Source organism: Durio zibethinus, chromosome 8 (genome assembly GCF_047325235.1).
Source record: "Durio zibethinus cultivar Kanyao isolate XHJ-2024 chromosome 8, ASM4732523v1, whole genome shotgun sequence".
NCBI lineage: Eukaryota > Viridiplantae > Streptophyta > Magnoliopsida > Malvales > Malvaceae > Durio > Durio zibethinus.
This window is the reverse complement of record NC_143169.1, coordinates 26,147,147-26,154,965: the sequence shown is the minus strand read 5'-3', so window position 1 is coordinate 26,154,965 and position 7,819 is coordinate 26,147,147. Positions and strand designations below refer to the sequence as shown.

The 7,819-nt window shown below is 33.2% G+C and overlaps 1 pseudogene across 1 annotated transcript; it reads right to left on the bottom strand.

The window, feature by feature from the left end:
• Nucleotides 1-823: 823 nt before the first annotated feature.
• Nucleotides 824-5,519, bottom strand: LOC111278679 (putative beta-1,3-galactosyltransferase 2; annotated as a pseudogene). The gene is made up of 9 exons (XR_016344179.1): nt 4,390-5,519; nt 4,095-4,155; nt 3,789-3,999; nt 3,622-3,685; nt 3,295-3,367; nt 3,038-3,156; nt 2,327-2,414; nt 2,111-2,236; nt 824-1,350 (listed from the first exon to the last, which is right to left on the bottom strand). The product of XR_016344179.1 is annotated as a putative beta-1,3-galactosyltransferase 2 (transcript).
• Nucleotides 5,520-7,819: the final 2,300 nt, after the last annotated feature.

Below are 7,819 nucleotides of genomic sequence, written 5' to 3'. Positions count from 1 at the left end.
CATCAAAAATGTGATTGAATCAAACGGACTCTTAATCAGAGGCAATATTTTGTTACCTAAAAGACTCTGGTCAGTTGTAAGGGAAACACAAAGCGACAAGTACTTTCTGAAAGAACTTGTAATAGAAAAAGCAAAGTTCCCCTGCAGTGGGCATTTTTCTATTTTCGGATTCTCAGGTTTCTTAAATTGGGGTAAATTTTGTAGTTAAAAAAAAAAAGGGAGCGAAAATGTTTCTGATTTTAAGCATAAAATAAGAGCAACAGGAGAACAGACGTGGCCACAAGAGCATATTCCACGGCAAAATTCGGAAAGCCAGAAAACCATGTATTTGGCATTGTGGCTTATTGAAAATCCTCATGAAAATGAAAAGGTGAAGGATATAATAAATTGATATCTGTTTTTAAAATTGTTATATTGTTCCAACCTTCAGCTTCATTACTGAAAGGCCCAAAAGACGCTTGTAGCGGAGTGAATGGAGGGTTTAGCTTTGTTGGGTATCAATATCATCAGTGATTCAGTACAAACAACAGCATACGACGTACAAGCAGGAAAAATATTGGCTGTATTAATCACATTTCTTTGCTTCAATTTTGTAAGAAAAATAAATCCATTAGCTCAAAGGAGTCACTTCTTTATGCTTAGAGATCCATCAGTGGGCTTTTGATTCAGTATAGGATGGCTGCCAGCATAAACTCACATGATTCAAGGCTGTGATGTCACTGTGACTTCTTCATCGATCCACATGAATCTAGGATGAATAATGAATGTATCTGAATCAACTTCGTTCATATGAACGACGAGAGAGAAGTCTTGAAGATACAAATGTGTAATATATTGATTTTATTTAGGAAGCAGCAAAATGATGCCTACAAAGATTAATACGTACTCTATAATTATGGATCTCATCACCATGGCAGAGAACTTGTAATCCAGCTCTCCACCCTTCAAAGAATGAGGTTGATGATGCAGTTCTGTCTTCATTCTTTCTTACAGCTGTTGGGGTTGGTATCCTCTGAAGTAGAGGAGTACCCCAGCAGCGAGGGGCCTCTCTTCTATTTCTATTGTATGCTCTACTATTACACATTCTTTACACCTATGAATGCAATGCAAGTGTGGGAAAGGCAAAAAAAAGGAAGGGAAACAAAAAGCATCTCTTTGCCTGGTTCTCACGTGTATCTTTCCTCAGTTAGAAAGAACTTCTTGCCGGCCGTTTGCACAAAGTTCGTGGTCCATAAATCATTATTGTCCTCACCACAACGTTCATGAACTTCCACAGATCTGCAAATCCCACTGCACCTCCAGTCAAATGAAGCAACACAGATATCACCGGCTTGAGCTTTCCATTCACCTCTGCAAGAAAAAAGTTGAGTCAGTTCTATAATACTAGATGAACAAGACAACACAGTTTAAATGTCGTGCAAAGGAAACAATACGCACAAAACCAGTTTTGTCCCAATACCAAAAGCTGGCCTCTGATAGGTTCACTGCCCAAACTTAATATTGATTGGGGCTTCAGAAAACAATATTAACAAGAACTCTCCACCCTGGATGCTGGAATGGTGACATCATAGATCAAATTTACATGTTCAGTCATCGGACTTTTCATCTATGACATATATTCGTCCAAAACTACATTTTGTAAGCTAAAACTCTTTATCCCAGAAAAGTGCCCCCATACCCTGCCCCTTGCAGAGAAACAGAAATACATTTATGATACATAATATTATAAGAGTTACCTGTTGGTGTACCACAGCAGAGTCTCCTATCATCCACATACTCCACATCTAAACCGACAAACCAAGATCCCAATGAAACATCTTCATTAGCATATTTACGCAGTACATTCCTAAGAAAGAGCATAATTATTACAACTAGAGGCAATAACAAAGTTTTGACACTTCTTGAAGTAATTGATATTAGAACTTTGGAATTGAACATGTGGAAACCCATGATTCTACCGCTTGCCACATGCAACTGGAGCTAAAGCCTCTTTGTTCTAATTGCTAGTTCAGTAACGGGATAACCAGCTTCCTCTTAGTTGAAGTGCACGCATCAATTTATCAAATATAACAGGGTTGAAATCATACCAAAGAGAAAAGTATGAACTCACTGATTTATTGATATGCAAGTGGCCAAATCCTTCGACATAGCGTACGGCTCCCCTGTAACACGTGGAAAATATTTGTTTCCAACCTCCCCAAATTTCCAGTACTCAGGTTCATGGTATTTCACTCCCCTATTAAATAAAGAGCATATATATAAGAACAACCAAATATTGCCAATATCTTAATATAAGCTAATTCAGAAAGCACAGCACTCTGCTTACTTTCGAGCAAGAACAGGACCAGACTTCATGCAGCCGATATAAACTCAAGGTTTCTTTCTATGTCCAGCAAAAGTCACACCAGGTGTTGCTGCAGTGTATTTAAAGCATATAAACTCAAGAAGGAGTGAATTAATTTTATTCAAGGTAGTAGCTAAGCAATTTATCATAGATCTAATAACTTTGATTCAAAAAAATGTCTTAAGACAGCATGAAAGCTCTTGCCTTCAAATTGAAATCTGATAACTAAAATGTTTATCAACTAAATCCACTGACACTGAATCACTAAAACATTGTAAATGCATTTTCCTTATGGCACCAACCAACAGTGTTTACAGGAATTTAGCAACTCGATAACATTAGTCAATATTCTGTTCCAGGTAGTTAATGTACACTTGACAGTTGCCAGATATTTATCCCATATTCATCTTCGGAACCACATTTCCTTCTTTCAACTTCACTTTCTGAGCATTTTTATGTTAACATGATTAGTTTCAGTTTTCTCGTGAACAGAGACAAGCAAAAGGTTTTTAGTTCTTTTAAAACTATCATCATCATCATCATATTCCTACAAAAAGTTTATATGTACTCATCATAAAGCTTGGATAATAAATTTATCTCATTCTAAAATAGAAATCAAGGCATATTCACAAAGGAATTATGTTATGTACAAAAATTTCTACATGCAAGATGAAAGAACAAAGTTTTGTTTACCTAGATTTACATGAACGTCATCATCAACTTTAACATAAAATTCCGCATCCCACAAGGAGACAGCAGTGGCAAAATAAGTTTGTCCTGGCTGACAACTCCAGGTAGCCCTCAATGTATTGCTGCCTTTATTATGAACAAGGCCCGTTACATATTTGTCTGTGGTCTATTCACACTTACAAATACATTAAAACTACCGGATAAATGTAAGCATTAATAGTAATAACAACAGAAAGAATGGGACAAAACAGAAGTATTACCAATCTCAGAAAATCTCCATGCACCTTTTCCTCGGCTTCAATGGCTTTATCAAGAATTCCACCTGATGTTGAACTGGAGAAAAGGCGAACCAAATAATGCAGTTTTCTACTTCCTACTTTACGCTCAAATAGTTTACCAACATATTAGACTTCTTCACTAAAGAATCATTGGAACTTGCAATTTTTGTGAAGATAAAACAACCAGACTCAAGTTAATTGGCAATGTTAAGCAAGAAGCTTTTACATGCAGCTTCTGGAGAAAGTATAGCAAATAGCCAAAGTATTTTAGAAGGAACAGACAGTATGGGCAGAAAGGGTGGAAATTACCTGTGACCTATAACAAAGCATATGATGACACCTTTCTCTTCCTCCAACTTTTTTCGCTTCTCAGCTGGGACATTTATAATAAGATTCCATTTATATACATCAAGAGGAAGATCAGAGGAAAAAAAGGACCATTAAACTAAATAATTCCATGAAAACATTTAATTTACCTTGAGGGATCCAAGTTGCACGCACTGAACCTCTCCGTTTACAACTACTAAAAGCACTATTGATTCCTATAACCATAAAATATTTTCTTTTTAAAGTTGATTCAACATTCTTCAAGCCCTCGGATATCAAAGGGACTTTCATAATTGTCTCGCGTTGTGCCCTAGCGGCCGCTAATTTCATATCCAAATCTGAAATGTCTTTATCCACAGTCTTGCATTCCATATACAGCAATAAGTTACGCATTTAAGGCCACATTAGAGTACAAATCCTCAAATCCAGATGTAACAAAAATCAGCTTGGCTTACTGAATAGATGCTGGGACCCTGAAATGCCTCTAGAGCTATTGGCTTCATTCTTTAAAACCTTCTAAGTTTGAGAAAAGAATGAATATTACAAACAATCAGTTAGCAGTTAATAAAATCCAGACAGCAAAGTTTAGCACTAAACTGAAGAGAAAAGTTAAGGCGATACAAGCCATTAGAGTAAAAATTGCTATTGTACTAAAACGTATGGCTAATCCTTGTTTCTTTCATGCCAACAAGCGGGCTCTTCAAAGCTCAAGCGTATAGATAAGTAAAACGTGGAGCAAAAAGCACTCACAATTTTCAGATCACAGTCCACAAATTGTTCATCCCCAATTCTAAATGTCCTTGGAATGCCTTTGGCATCAGGCAGCATCCACATCCTGATTCAGTATTTTGCATAATTAAAATGATGAGCCTGTTCTATAAGTAAGCCATGGCAAAATTAAACCTTGAACATCTCACTTTAGATATCTTAAGACATCTCACTTTTCTGGAACATTAACAAAAGAAGTTAAGCGGACACAACAAAAAGTTATACAGTACGGTAACAAATTCTTTGTAATAGGGATATAACTATTAACGAACAACTGTATCAATCTAGATAACTTTGTTTAGGCAAAGGTTTTGAGTTTTTCATTTTTAACAACATGACACAGAAAATCTAGTAGGTTGTTCCCCTGCTATAATCTCCTAGAAATTACCAAGTAAAAAGACAAAATGAGGTAAATACTAATCTTTAGATTTTAGACAATTAAGACTTTATTGCAGCACTGTTCAAAACTCTCCGAGCAATTCAAACGATAACTTAGAGCTACTTACTTCAGCACTTGATCTTGACTACAGCTTTCCCCTTGCAAAAGGGTGGTTGAGAAAATATTACAGTACAAGGGAAAAAAGGTGCAAAGGAATTGAAATAGCCCAAACTTAGTTCTATCCTACCCAGATTAAGAACATATGAGAAAGAAACATGTATACAGTTTTAACCCACCAAAGCTAAGATTCCTGGAAGTAGTACAATGCAAATAAGTAGTTTAACAGTAGTTTGCTTTGCTCCAGAATTATTTATAGCAAACAATAAAAGAAAGAAAGTCCTAATACTAAACTTATTTATTTTTGGATAACTTAACATTCATACAAAATAATTATCACAATTTACAAGCATGCTCATCAAAGCACTTCCTAGAACTCGTTTCACGAGATCTACCAAATTCTGAAAATTCATTAAAACCAAATGGACCAAAATGCATCATTTAATCAGGCAACCACAAAAAAAAAAAAAACTAAAAACAGCAAATTGAGGGCTAAAACAAATGAAACAATAGAAAAAGGACACAAGATAGTGGAGGCTTGTATCATCACGACGACTCAAGATAGTGGAGGCTGCTATTTAGCATTTTCCAATCTGTGGTTACTTTGAAGCCAGAAAAAAGAAGAAATTAACATTAATATTTTTATTGGTACCAATCCTATTGGAATATATATTTTTTTGAAGTATTTATTATAAAAAATTATTGATTGATTTGTTAATTTTATTGATAAAAAGGATGGAAATCAAAATTTAAAAGCCACCACCAAAAAATGTTTTATTCCCCTACACTTCAACAGAATCGTATTCAGAGTTTTGGGTCTATATAAACAAATTGCATCGGAAAAGAAAACCAAACCAAGCTAGACAAGCCTTCTCTCTAATATCACCCTGTCATAAACCTCAAAATCCACAATGCAAGCCACAAAGGATAACAAGGATCAGGAAAACAAATTGGAACAAGTGTTTCGATCTTACTCTAAGCAGGGCAGCCTCACCAGGGACCAGCTCAAGGATGCTTTTGAACATCTAGGTGTACTCACGCCAAACAAGCAAGTTGAAGAGGCCATGGACGTTGCCGATAAAAATAAGGACAATTTGATCGACTGCACCAATGATGAGTTGGATTCCCTTGTTGAATATGCTTACAATAAAGGCTTCAGCGGTTCCGTTTAAGTGCTGATGGATCAACTTTTAGCCTAAGTATGGGGGGTGCTTATGACTGATGAAAAATAAATATATAGCTTTGGGTCTTTTTCTTTCATGTTGTCTCAAAAACATGATAAAATTAAAATAAAATAAAAACCCCCTGTTTTTATTCCAATCTGCGTGTAATTTTACATGCTTGCAAGTTATATTGTGTGTATCAAATATCAAGAACATGCTAATCGTACTATTATAAACTATACACAAAAGGTTCGAGAAAACTTAAACCTATTTGGAGGAATATATACATATATATATATATATATTTATGGATGTAGCTTAAATGCTTGATTCTTTTTATTTTTATACGCATTTATGCTCATGTTTTTGCACATGCATATATATAAGTATAGACAAAAATGATTTTGATAAAATTGAAGCTGTTTGACAAAATAATTAAAGTAATACTGATGCTAGTCTCAACGGGCAAAAGAAAGTTACACTTTAATTAGAATTAAAATATTAAAATGAGTTAATTAGTTACAGGATTTCAAATGAGATTTCATTTATGAAGGTAACTTCAATTATCAAAAGTTTAAATACTTTATTTAGCAAAATTATATATATATCAAGATTTTATTTTGGAAATAATTAAATTTTTTTGTAATTTTATTAAATTTTTTGCGAGACATCCATTAAGGATTAATTTGTATTGTCATTTGTGCATTACTTTGGTTTAGAAAACACAATTTTATATTAATTTTAAAAAATCATTTATTTGATTATGAAATTACTAATTGTAATCTTTTAAATTATTTTTCTATCCCACTATTAATTAATTCATTTTTCAATTATAAGTTTTTCGTTTCTTACTTCATAAAGGTTTCTTACAAAATTATTTTAATGAGACGATGCTATTGTAATTTGGTAATAATTCATATTTTTTAAAGCTTCCGATCCTAAATTAAAAAAAAAAAGAAGCACACCAATTAGATCCATATGAATCAAAACATAAAAAATACAAGTTATTTTATTGTTTATATCTCAATTGACTTTTATTTTACAAAATTTATGTACTGATTTTTTTAATAGTAATATTTATCTAATTAAAAAAACAGATCAACAGCAAAAAATGAAATAGGATGTCACGTGGGCATATCTGTTGGGTTTTTTTTTTTTTCTTAAACAATTGATCTAATGAAAAATAAAAAGCAAAAAAAAAAACTAAAAAAAATCAATATGAAAATCAAAACAAAAAAAAAAGAAAAAAATGTTGATTTATCATGCAAATTAGCAATGATGAGATATTCTTGTAAAATTTTTGTTATGAACTTTTAAAAACAAAGATTTATAAAAAATGAAGGATTGAAAAAGTGGATGTCATGTAGACACTTTCATCAATATAATTTTTTTACAAAATCATCTAATTTAAATATATATATATATATATATATATATAATATGTATTACAGCTTTCCCCTTGGAAAAGGATGGTTGAGAAAATATTACGGTTCAAGGGAACAAAGGTGCAAAGGAATTGAAATAGCCCAAACTTAGTTCTATCCTACCCAGATTAAGAACATATGAGAGAGAAACATTTACATAGTTTTAACCCACTAAAGCCACGATTCCTGGAAGTGGTACAATGAAAATAGTTAGTTTAACAGTAGCTTGCTTTGCTCCACAATCATTTATAGCAAACAATAAAAGAAAGAAAGTCCTAATACTAAACTTATTTATTTTTGGATAACTTAACATTCATACACAATAATTA